Source organism: Monodon monoceros, unplaced genomic scaffold (assembly GCF_005190385.1).
Source record: "Monodon monoceros isolate NGI ecotype Baffin Bay Population unplaced genomic scaffold, NGI_Narwhal_1 Super_Scaffold_19, whole genome shotgun sequence".
Taxonomy (NCBI): Eukaryota; Metazoa; Chordata; class Mammalia; order Artiodactyla; family Monodontidae; genus Monodon; species Monodon monoceros.
This window is the reverse complement of record NW_021703775.1, coordinates 49558197-49571173: the sequence shown is the minus strand read 5'-3', so window position 1 is coordinate 49571173 and position 12977 is coordinate 49558197. Positions and strand designations below refer to the sequence as shown.

Sequence of the window (12977 nt, the reverse complement as noted above, 5' to 3'; positions counted from 1 at the left end):
TGGCCCCGCTGGGTCCTGTGCTGCTGGGTGTCTGGAGTGGCTTTTATCCTGAGAGGTCTGCTCTGTGCCAGGGCAGCTGCTCAGTGCTCTGACTCTTGTAATTAAGTCTTAATTTACCCATTCGTTCAAAGCACAGTCTTTAAGGGAGCTTCTTTATCAACTGATCTCTGTAGAAGGCTTGGCTTCCCGCCAGGATGCTCGGGCCCCTGTCATCCAGGGCAGTGCAGAGTGGCAGCTCTGCTCCTCCAGCCTGAGCTCTCAGCCAGCTGCCGGTTGTGATGTCCTTGTGGGACCCATGCTGCCTGCCTCTGGTTATGGGAAGGGATGTAATCCCTTAGCATGAAGATCCACTGCTGCCTGGAGCCTGAGCAGAAAATGCATCGTCTGTCTGAGTGGCACAATAGCTCCTGTCAACACCTCTGTAGCAGAAGTTCAGGGGCATCCCTGTTTAATGCATGCCCGACGTCAGGAGGTCTACCTGTGCACTGTTAAGTGGGGTGGCGCCAGCTCTGGGAAAGGTGTGGCTTACCATTTCCCTAAAAAGGCCAGAGAAAGTTTTTTTCAGAATGATCCCTTAAACTTGTATGCTAATCATTTTCTAGATTCCTTGGAGGAAATGCCCAATTGCCTGACATTGTCTTCATCTTATGCTTAATGACTCAAGTGAGGAGAAAACCTTATCATGATACCTCTGTTGAGGAAGATGGATTATGTCCTTAGATTCAGAATTTGGCCGTAAGAGTGTGAAAAAAGCCAAACTAGCAGTGTAACCAGGGACTCAATAGAGGCATTTTGCTGCACTTTAAAGCCAAACTCAAGTTCTTGAATTCATGAAGAAATCAGCTCTGAATCGATATGACTATACGTGGAGTGGGAGTGTTTGTGTGTGTGTATTTACAAAAAGTCCTAGGTTGATGACCCAAGTGTCCAACAGCCTAATTCATGGTCTGTTCATACAAGGAAATACTATACAGCAAGGAAAAAGCACAAACCACTGCTACTTGCAACAACATGAATGAATCTCACAAAAAGAATGTTAAACAAAAGAAACTGGACACAAAAGAAGTATTCCATTTGCATAAAATTCAAAACCAGGCAAAACCAAGCTACAGTGTCTTTTTAGGGATGCATACTTGGCTGGCAAAATTATAAGGGAAATCGAGGAAGTAATTTTGATAAAAGTCAGAATTGGGGTTTCCTCTGGGGATGGCAGGGTGTGGTGACTGGAAGGGGACCCAGGGGGACTCTGGGGTGCTGGAAATCTTCTGTTGATCTGGGTGGTGGTTACATGGGTGTTTGTTGTATAATAACTTTCAAATTGTATGTTTTATGATTTTTTTGTACTGTCATGATAAAACCTTCAAGATGCCTAGACTGTTAGAACTGTGAACTTAATTCTGGTCTGCCCCTTGCTGCATAGGTGAGGGAGAAGGGGCAGAGGGGACATGACCTACAGCTTGTGGGGGACAGATGCCATACATGTGTCCTGGCTTCTAGCTTGGTGCTTAGACCATCATACACAGCACTGCTGCTACTCATGAAGGGAAAACAACACCTCTCGTAGGGGGATCACTTGGCTAAATTCCTAAAGAAATGAAAAATCCTGAGCCTGGAATATTAATACTATGCCTAAGAGGATACTGAATGGGATTTTCCTATTTTTGAGAATTTTCAGCTAAAGTCTTAAAGCTAAGAGTGATGTGTAATATGTTAGCCCTCATTCTAAAGAGAAGTTTTAGATACATCTATGTCATATCGATTAAAATAGCAAAATGGGTCTGGTGACTACGAACCCCTACTACCCAATTCCAGGCTGTACAGAAAGGTTAGAAATTATCCAGGGATAATGGGAGACGGTCCTGAAGTAGGAGGGGTGCTGTGGCACCCGCAGGTCTAGAGATGGTGGTGGTGGTGATGGTGAAGAGAACGTCAGGCTGCAGCAAGGGCAGCCTGGCAGCTCATTTCCCAGTGGATGTTGGCTGAGCTGCAGACACTTGAAAGCTTACCCAGGAGCACTGGAGTGGAGCATGGTGAGGGTTTCGGGAGAGCCAGAGGTGTCTCCTGGAGTCTGACGCTGTGCTGGATAGTTCTCTGGGTCAGAGGCTGACCGGAGCAGCCCACACAGGCAGGGACAGGAAGAGGGCATCAGTGGGAGCAGTCTGTACTCCCAGGGCACCTTGCACCAAGGATGGGGGAGAGTGACATGGGTCAAGCAGACCCTGCAGACGGCAGCCACATCTGAAGAGACGCTGCCTGGGAGGGCTGCCTGCTGGATCAAGGGTGCCTGAGGGGCGGAGGGCAGGGGACAGCATGTGATGTAGTCACAGGAAGCACCACCCACTCAGGGAAAGGTGCAGGGCAGTGGTCCCTGTACTGGGGGGGAGTCTCCAAAGACCCATATGGGCCCCACGGAAGGGTATGTCTGTCCTAGCCGTGGGCACTGTGATGCCCCCAGCAACAGCTAAGAAAGGATGATAGTGGTACCAGTGATGTAAGACCAAGAGGACACAAACAGATGACCCCTCCCACACTGCAGGTCCCTGAGCCGGGGGCCAGGCCAGAGCTGGAGGGAGAGGCTGAGCTTTGATTAGAAGTGAATTTGAAGATGGGATTTAGATGGGGTTGGACATCTGAGAATGGGTCTCAATTTTAAAACTGGTAATACTTAAAAAAATATTATTTGGAAAACTCTAACATCTATCCAAGACATTGTTAAGGACTCCAAAGGAGAATTCTTCAGAACCATAGATGAAGACAAAGCCATTTCCCGTGCCAGCCCATTTAATAAACTGGTTCCAAAGGCCCACCACTCACAGTGCCAGCCCCGCAGGTCTCGTTTCGCTCCCTCTCTACAACCTGTGAGGGAGGCACACCCCCGTTTAACAGATGAGGAGACCTCGGGTCAAGGGGCGAAGTAGCTGCCATGGCCGCACAGCCCAGAAATGGTGGGGCTGAGCCTGAAACCCAGGTTGGCTGGTGTCTAACATCCACCTTCTCTCTGCCACCCTAGACTGTCTTCTGAGGGCACCGCAGGGCCTCCATGCCTCTTAGAAAAACAAGAGGGCTGGCAGCTGGGAGAGCACTTTCATGTGGGCAGGGTGGCTGACCCTCAGTCACAACTCCTGTCCCCAAGAGTCCACCCTCCTCTTGTGGCTCTCCCTCCACTGACTGTTGCTGGGGAGGGGGGCCACTGCTCCCCCCTTAATGTCTTCACCAAGGTGGACTCATCCCCCTTCCCGTGGCACAGTTAAGACAGCGGGGCAATTCAAACCAGACTCAACCCAGGGCTTGGGGACAGCAGGAGGACTGAGGCACAGAAGGGACCGCTGCTTCTGGCCCACAGTCCAGCCGGTTGCCCCCAGGCAGGGCACTCATCTGCCCGCTGGGCTCCTGACAGGACTGCCCCTGCCTGACCTACCCCCGAGTCAAAAGCCATCTCCACTCTCGAGGAGCATCTTCAGATTCCTCCAAACTCCTCCATGATTAGACTCCTGGCTTCTGCCCCAGCACCCCCTTTAGAGTCTGGGTTTCTTGCTGAGGATCTGCCTCTCCCCTGGATGACAGAACCCAGAATGAGACTTATTTTTCCACCCACGCTTCTCCTTCCCCACAGGGCTGTGGCCTTTGCCAGGGCCTCTACACAACAGCACCACCAGATATGCACCTGGCGCACTGTCATCCACCCGCTCATTCCTTTTTCCAGCAAACACTTACTGAAGACCTGGTTTGGCAGGCCTCGGGCTGCGCTCAGGGCTGTGGTGGAAAACCAGGCAGACACCCGCACAGAGGATCCGGGCTGCCTTCTTAGAGGTTTTGCACAGCTCCCCACCCCTCTGCTGCCAGTGGCTCAGCCCTGGGCCAGGGCACAGCTTTACCCTGCTGCCCCCATGCAGGGGCTGGGCCAGACCTGTCCTGAGGTGTCCTCATGGCTGTGACTCCAGGCCCAAAATGATGCCAAGTGCTTGGCTGGCTGTGGCACTCTCTGCCCAGAATGAAGGGGAGAGGCAGGTCAGGAGGTTCTCTGTCCAGCACAGAGGGCACCCAACACAAGTGTCCCTCTCACTGCCCAGATTCCTGAGGTCTGGCTCCTGTGCCCACTTCACTTCCCTTTGCTTTCCTACAGACCCATGTCGGCTCAGCTCCAGAGGCAGGGCGGAGGGGGCACAGTCTACCCTCCTGCCCCATCAACGCTGAGAGGCTCAGAGCTCTGGGCTGCTGAGACCCCTGGGCCGGACCTCTTGCTGGGGACAGTAGGGTCCGTGCCCGGTGCTGCTGCCTAGCCAGATGCTTCCCAGGGCGGAAGAACGGTCCCCTAAGCTCTGGGGAGCCAGGCTGGCTCTGGAGAGGGGCCTTGAAGCTTCAGCCAGAGAAAAGGCAAACCCTGCCACCCCGAAAATCCCCCTTTCCCCCACTCACACCCTGCGGAGGCGGGCGTAATCTGTCCCCGGGTTCGCACCAAGCCTCAATTTTGTTTATGCCACAATTGATCTGCCATCCCAGTTTGCAAAGAGCAGACACTTGGGGGCTTTATTATGCCGCTTTGACAAAAGCTGTGAAGCTCATTCCCACAGCCTGTCTGGTGCCGCCTTCGCAAATGGGGCCCTGGTGACAGGGCCTCCGGAGTTCAGCTCCGAGAGCCTGGAAGTGAGATGGAGAGACCAGCACTGGTCTGAATCGGGCCCTGGGTGGCAGCCTCTGTGCTGGACACTGGACGCATGTCCCCTCATCCAGTCCCTCCAACCACCCTGAGAGGGACGCATCATCAACCCCAACAATGCAGGCAAGGACGTGGGCCAAAGGAACTGAAGATACTCGGCTGAGTTACCGTTTGTGAGTGGCTGAGCTGACCCTGAAGCCCTTTCCACTGCGCCAGATGGGAAGCCTGAGCTCATCACCTTGGGGACTTTTTCCCACTGGCTCTGCAGTATCAACTTGGTGGAGGGGAAATATAATTTATAATCCAATCTGGGATACTTTTGAGAGCAAATAATTACCCCAGGACAGCAGGTGTAAACCAGAGTTGATCCAAGCAACTGGGATGCATGATTAAAATGCAGATTCCAAGGCAGGTCCCACTACAGAGGCTTATTTAGAGGGACCCAGGAATCTACACTTTAACAAATGTCCCCTGATGATTCTAATGTGAATGGGCTAAAGCCCTTCCTTTAGGAAACAATATTATGCTGTATCCCTGATGACACTACTGGTTGGAATCTGCCCAATTTCAAATATTTTGATTTAAATTTCTTTAAAAAAATTTTTTCAGCTTTATTGAGTTACAGTTGACATATAAAACTGTAAGATATTTAAAATATACACCACGATGATTTGTTGGTTTAAATTTCAAGTGACCTAACACCCTTGTTGTGGACATTGCAGCTGTCTCCTTAACAACCATCACCCCACCCCACAACCTAAAGTGTAGCGGCCAGGCCCCTTGGAGAACTGACCCAACTGCCAGGGGTGGGCTCCATTAGTCTAGGCCAATCAGGAAAATCCAGTCCCTTACCACGACTGGCTCAAGGATGGATAGGCCTAAGCCAATCAGTGCAGGCCATTTTCACGGCTACAGAGACTTGCTCAGGAATGGCCATGTGACCCCATTCAGGCCAATCAGATGAGAGGAGAGTTTCTCTGATAGTTTCTGGGTAAAATGCATCTCACTTAAAAAAAAAAAAACTTATTTATTTTATTTATTCATTTTATTTATTTTTGGCTGCATTGGGTCTTAGTTGCAGCGCGTGGGATGTTGATTGAGGCACGAGGGATCTTTCGTTGCAGCGCGTGGGCTTCTCTCTCTCTAGTTGTGGCATGCAGGGTTTTTTCTCTCTGTCTCTCTAGTTCAGGCCCACGGGCTTAGTTGCCCTGTGGTGTGTGGGATCTTAGTTCCCCGACCAGGGATCGAACCCATGTCCCCTGCATTGGAAGGCAGATTCTTTACCACTGGACCACCAGGGAAGTCCCTAAATGCTTCTCACCTTTAAGAGCTGCCCTGGGTGTGGAGGGAGCAGGAGGTGGCCCCAGGAGTGGTTGGCGGCCACCTGTGGCCATGAGGAGCGAGCCTTAGACGAAGCTGACACTGCAGAAGGCTGTCCGAGTATCCTGAAAACCCTAATGAGCTGTCCAAACTGCAGGCTGCCTGACCTACCCTTGGACTTCCAGTTACATGAGCCCATAAATTTCTTTTCCTGCCTAAGCCTTCTGTGACAGGCGACCAAACACACTCCAGCTGGTGCCGATGGTTAAGGGCCTGGTTAAACATCCCAGGGTCAAGGAAATGGTATCAAACTTGAACTCAAAGCTTTGCCTGCTGTTGTAGCCTCTATGAGCCAAGTGATCGAAGCAAGTCACTCTGACTCCTCTGAGCCTCTATTTCTTCATCTGTAGAACGTCGACCTCCTGATGCGAGCCCTCTCTGTGAACTGTAATACAACCTGCCAGTGGGTGTTCCTCAAGATGAGACAGTAGACTTAATGCGAGGTGGAGAGAATGCCCATGATTAAGAAAAAGAAATTTTAAGTAAAGTGAAACACGTTTATTTACTGCGGGACTTCTTAGAGCACTCACCGTGTTAATGTGATTTATGAAACCACCAGGGCTATGCTAACACTATCCAGTGTTCCCCAAACTAATTTGACCATCGAATGTATTTAGTCACCTCAGGTGACTCGAGTATTTCAAAGAGTAATATTTGGGAAATGCCATACTCTATCCTCATGAAGAATTAAGGATGAGGCATTTAAAAATATTCTCGAGGATTTCCCACATTTGAAAAAGTCACTGCAACACTGCAATGCCTTTTCAGTGCCTGGCATGTAGAAGGTGTTTGGCCACGTCAGCTGAGTGAATGAACAGACTGTCACTCTACTTGTTTGGAGCAGTGATTCTCAAACTCGATTATCTGGGACCCAGCTGGGGATCTTGTTAGCTTCTGGGGTGGGGCTCACAATTCAAAATTTCTAACCTGGTCCCACGTGAGGCCCCGGCAGCTGGTCAGTGCACCTTATTTTGAGTACCAAGCACAGATGACTTATAGTATTAATTACCTTCAGGGGCCTGTCTCCTGAAGAGAGACTGGGAACCCCTTGGGAGTAGGGACCAAATTATATTGGCTGTTTGGAACTATAGGTTATATGGGCTGCTCAGGTTTGAATCTTAGCTCCACTACTCCCTAGCTGCGTGTCTTTGAGCAAATTACTTGACCTTTCTGTGCCTCATTTTTCTTATCTGTAAAGTGGAGATGATAATATTTGTATTTTTGTACTCAACTGGGTCAATATGTGCAAAACACTTAGAATAGTGCCTAGCACATTAATAAGCCCTTAATAAAGTCTTCTTTCTGTTCTCCACAGTGAGCAAGGGAATCATGTATAAATTAGGCACTGATAGTTATTTGTTGACTGAAAATAAAAGTTTCAAGAACATCTCAAGGGTGAGAGTTAAATGTCAGGGAGAGTGAGAAAGCTGAGGTGTGGGGTTGGTGGGCAGAGGAGGGGAAAGGACCCATTAGGACTCATCAAATAAAATACAGGACTCCCAAATAAATACGAATTTCAGATAAATCACTTTTTAATGTAAGTACATCCCAAACATTGCACGGGCCATATTTACACTAAAAAATGCTTCGTTGTTTTTCTGGAATTCATATTTGACTGGGAGTCCTGTATTTTTATCTGCTAAATCTGGCAGCCCTACCCATGGCCCTACTTGTCTGCTGGGCACACTACTTTGGGGAGCGTCTCCTAACATCCCCCTCTCCCGGCATCCTTCCTGACTGGCTGGAGGAGGGATAACAGGCTCACTTTAACAGTCGAGGAGCCTAAAGGTCACACAGAACTGGGCCTTGCCCACCCGAGGCCAGGCCAGCAGCCTGGTCTTCCAGCGCCTCTCCCTCTCCAAACAGGGAACAGTGGGAGATGTGGAGTGGGCTGTGGTCAGAGGGTGGGGCTGCCATCAGGCTGCTCTGTTGTTGGAGCTGAGACACGGACTCTTGGGGAGAAGGAGGGAAGCTCCTGGCCACGTTCCGTGGAGGAGGGCTGGACGCTTGAGAGGAGACACTTCCCTGGGACTGGAGCCCCAGGCCTGGAACCTCAAGGCTGCCCGTGTCATCCTTCTCCAAGTCCCTCCCCTGAGGAGGACAACTGAGTAGCCTGGCCAAACCTTTTGGGAGGGCTGGGAATGAAAGGAAGACTGGAAGAACTTTAGTGACGAATGGAAACGCGGAGGGGATAATAATAGCTGAAACGTGTTGAGCCCTCACTATTTCCGGGCACTGTGCCAAAGCTTCATGTGTATCGATGCGTATTCCGTCCTCACAGCTCTGTGAGGCACTGGGTAGCATTCATTCTAAGTCATGGCCTTTTCCCTGAAATTTTAACAGCCCTGAAATCAGGATGCATCTTACGGTCAATGACTTGACATAGTTTATCTGGCAGCATCCTAAATTCTCAATGGTACACGTTATCGGTACATTTATAATTGATGGTGTCTTAGATTTGATGAACTACAATGGGAACGATTATCATTCCCATTTGTGAGATTAGTAAACTGAGTCACACTTAATAAAGACACTTAGGTTAAATAACTTGCCCAGATCACAGAGCAAGCAAGTGGCAGAGCCCAGGTGTGAAACTAGAGGAGGGAGCTTGCGACGTGATAAGGGAGAAAGTTAAATGCACAAGAGTTCGGAGGAAAGAGACATAGGTTGCTTTTGGTTGGAGCAGCAGTTCTTAACTCTGGCTCCATAATGGAATCGCCTGGGAAATTTAAATTAGTCCCCAGACCAGCTTAGGTCAGAAGCAGGGCTGATGCTCTCCTGGTGCAGTGGCTGGGAGAGTCTTATGGAGGAAGAGGTATCTGTGTTCAGTCTTGTAGGGTGGATGGGATTTCGAGAGGGAGGAAGTAGAGGCCTGGGCTTGAGAAAGGTGTGCCCTGCTGGGAGAGCGCCGTGCACAGGGCCAGGGTAAGGGGCTGGGTTCAGCCTGGCTGATTCCCACGTGCAGCTTGGCGTCTAGCCCACAGACGTTTAGTAACTCTTGCCGATGGAGTGGACGAACCTGTGGCAGGAGAAGGACAAGGCTGGGAGACCCTCCTATCCACGTTGTACTCAGGCTGAACTTGCAGGAGCACTGTGGCTGTGAGAGTGTCACCTGACACCGCAAGAAGCTTCTCCATCATCTGGGCCTGGCATCCAGCAACATGTCTGGCCTTGCAGAGACTTACAAACCCTGGAAACATCAAGCTGCAGAAGATAAACTCAGGGAGTCTCCCCTCCTGCAGGCTTGGGAAGGGCCAGCATCAGCTTTCTTGGAGAGTTGAGAGCAGAGGCTGTGGCGTCAGGCTCTGGCGCCTCCACTTGCTGATGGGCCAATGGGGACACGTTATTTCTCCCCCTAAAAGTGGCCTGATGACCGCCTACTTCGTAAGGTTGCTGTGAGGAGTAAACGAGGAGGTGGCTCCCTGGTGCGCTCAAGCAGCAAGTGTAGCTGGGAAACGCCCCAGCGAGGCCCCAGCCCTCACAGTGCAGCTGAAGAGCCGAAGGTGGAGCAAGGAACGGGCGAACCACGGACTAGGAGTTTCGGCGGAAAGGACAACCCCCCTGTACACACACCTAAGACGACTCTACCGCTAACTTGCTGTCCCTGCGTCTCGCCGGGCCTCTGTATCCTCGGCGGTCCCCGGTGAGTGGCAGCGTCCCCTCTGGGATTGGCTTCAGGCTCTGGTCCCTGCACCGAGGGGGTGGGGAGGGGAGGCCCCACCTTTTCCAATCCTGAAATCAAGGGTGGCAATGGGGGAGGGGGACGCCGGAGAGGGGGCCTGTGGTGGGAAAGCTGAGACTGTGGACAGCGACGTTTGCTGCCGCTGGAGGGTTTGTCTAAATTGTAACCGAGATGGGCAGCTCCCTGAGGGCGCAGCGCTGGGTTCCTTCCCACCACAGCCAGGTGGGGGCTGGGCTCGTGCTGGATGCTCCCTGACTCAGGACAAAGAGGCAACAGGAAAACACACGTCACGTGGAGGAAGCGGACCCTTCCATTCTCCTGTTCAATTTTGCTTGTTCTCTGGGGGCCTTTGGGATGATCTTTGTTTGCTGAGAGCAGGGTGTGTGTGGGGATGGCTGAGAGGGCAGAGGGGCTAGGAAAAGAAGGCCGAACCCCGCAGGCTGCAGGTCGGGGATTTTTAACATTAGGAAAGTTTTGGTAATTTAGGAGTGATGGGCAAGTGACCCCAAGAATCATCTTCGAACCTCGGCACTGTTTTCCTCGCCAGTGGGGCTGATTGAACCTGCCCCGCCGTGTGCTTCATCTGTGGGATTAAGGTTTTCTCTCCTCACCAGAAATCATTCAGCAAAATGAGTTATTAAAAGCCAGCTAACTACTCCTGCCTCCAGGAAGCTCCCGCTTACCAATCTCTCCCGGGGCCCGAGCTGGAGCAGCTGTCAAGCTCGGGCCCTCGGAGCTGGAGGGAAGATGACTCATTTACATAGAGCCCGTCCTCCGTCCTGCCCCCCAGATCTGTCCCTGTCTCTCTGATGACTAATCCTTTCCAGGGATGAGCTCACCGCCCCTCCTGCCCACCACGAAAGGAGCAGAGCCTTAACCTCAGCCCAGAATTTGGGGAGAAGACTGGCTCCAAGGCCAGGGGTTGCAGGGACGGTCCCTGATGGGACAAAAGTCTGGCCATCGAGAGCCCGCACTGGGGCAGTGAGATGAGGAAAGCCCTGAAGCCCGCCCAGCCCTGGCCTTTGCTCCCTCCACCTTAGGGTCCCACACGCACACAGGGCTGTGGTGAGGCACAGGCCACCTCTCAGAAGGGCAGACACACCTGCTGTGGGGAGAAAGCAGGTCCACCAACCCGGAAGTGTCAATACGATGTCAACTGAATCACATTTCATCTCAAATCCTAGATCAGAGAGGAGCAGATTTTGAAGAGGGAATCTGCGGTGGTTCCCGTCAAGCAAAGGCCCCTGCTCTCACGTGCTCAGTTCCAATTCCTCTCAGTTAATTCAGTTTTTATCCACCTGGCGAAGCACGGGCGCATCGCTGCCCACGCAGCTGTGAACCACATTTGAAGGAGGGCCTCTGCGCCCAGGCTGAGGGGAGACGCGACGAAAGGGGCCAGTGCCCTGGAGGCTCGTGCCTCGGGGCCGCTCCTCAGGGCTCCGAGTCCCTCCCGCTGACTCGGCCTTGGCGCCCGGCCGCCTCGCCATATCTCTTCTCACAGAGGCGGTCTGGCTGGCTGCTCAGAGGGGCAAGCAAGCCGAGAAGGCACGATGGAAACAAACCGCGCTTTAAGCTGCAGCCAGGGGAGTGCTGTGGGGGGTCCCGGGGAACCCTGGGCGTGGCCTGCTGACGGGGTCCCTAGCCCGAGAGGCTGGTAAGCCAGCACGAAGGGCTCCGTTAGGGCCTGGCTGGGTCAGGACGGCCTAGACTTGTGCCCCTGGACTGAGGCTAAGGGCTGAGGGCGCCTCCTTCTGCAAAGGGGGCGGCGGCTCTTCCTACCACACGGTCTGCTCCCAGCCCCCCTGTGGGGAAGGGAGGTTGGTCACTGGCTTACAGGGAGGGAGGGGCGGAGGGGCTGGACGGCTAGAGCCTTAGGCTATGCGCCGCACTCTGCTGGTGTGTTCACAGAGGGATCCCCAGAGCTGCTCCCGGAGGCTGCGGCAGTGTGTGGCTTCTGGTCACTATTGAGGAATGGAAACCGAGGCTCAGAGAAGTAAAATGACCAGTGAGAGAACACCACCAGCATTCAGGTCCCAAGCCCCACATTCACGGCTCTTTCCATTCCACGTCTTAAGGCCTGACTCAGCCTGTGGTTCAGAGATCGTGGCTGTGATTTTCTGGGTTTTGTTGTTTTTCTAAATTAATTAATTAATTTATTTATGGCGGCGTTGGGTCTTTGTTGCTGCGCGCGGGCTTTCTCTAGTTGTGGCCAGCGGGGGCTACGCTTTTTTGCGGTGTGCGGGCTTCTCATTGCAGTGGCTTCTCTTGTTGCGGAGCACAGGCTCTAGGCACGTGGGCTTCAGTAGTTGTGGCACACAGGCTCAGTAGTTGTGGCTCGCGGGCTCTAGAGCACAGGCTCAGTAGTTGTGGTGCACGGGCTTAGTTGCTCCACAGCATGTGGGATCTTCCCAGACTAGGGCTTGAAGCCGTGTCCCCTGCATTGGCAGGTGGATTCTCAACCACTGCACCACCAGGGAAGACCCTGTGATTTTGTTTTGAAACATGCAAACAACTGTACCCTGCAGGAGGACTTGCTGTGGCCAAAATGCCTGCCCTGGGCCTATGGCATGAGTCCGTACCAGATCCCAAGCAACAGGAGATGGAGGCTAGGGCTCAGAGGTGTTAAGGACCTTGTCCAAGGTCCCAGAAATTCCAACTCAGGTCTGCCGACTCCAAATCCCACATTCCTTCCACCTCATTGTGATGACTTTGCCTTTAATCCCCTCCCCACATTTGCACAGAGGCCCTGATGACTTGGGACCCAGATGCCTGGTTTTCTGAAAACATTTTCTCCTGCTGGTCCATTCTGCACATTGTCCCAGATCGATTGCACTGAAGCACGGCTCTGCCCAGATCTCTCTCCTGCTCCCTCCACAATGAGCTCCCAAGTGACAGGAAGATCCAGAATTTCTTAGACTGGGATTCAAGGCCCCAACTTTTCTAGCATCATCTCCTCTCTTTGAACCTTCTTCAGGGCCACGAGTCCCCTCACTGATCCATACACACACATATTCATCCACCGGGTAGTTACTGAAAGCCTGCTCTGTGTCAGGCACTGTGGGGATATGAGGTGAGCAGGACGGGCAGAATCCCAGCCTGAATGAACCTAGTGCCCTGCGAGCACACCATGAATATTCCCTCCTCCGTGCCTTTGCACCCGCCATTCCCCATCTCTCAAAGTCTGCGACAACTTCTTTCCTTTTCTGTTCACCTACCTGAATTGCATTTGTCACCTGACAGCACTTAGAGTTCATCAGG

General features: G+C 52.3%; 1 protein-coding gene across 1 annotated transcript in view; it reads right to left on the bottom strand.

Moving 5' to 3' along the window:
* The window catches only part of KCNK12 (potassium two pore domain channel subfamily K member 12), a 51681-nt gene that overhangs the window by 1688 nt on the left and 37016 nt on the right, over nt 1–12977 (bottom strand). The gene's annotated exons all lie outside the window — the stretch shown is intronic.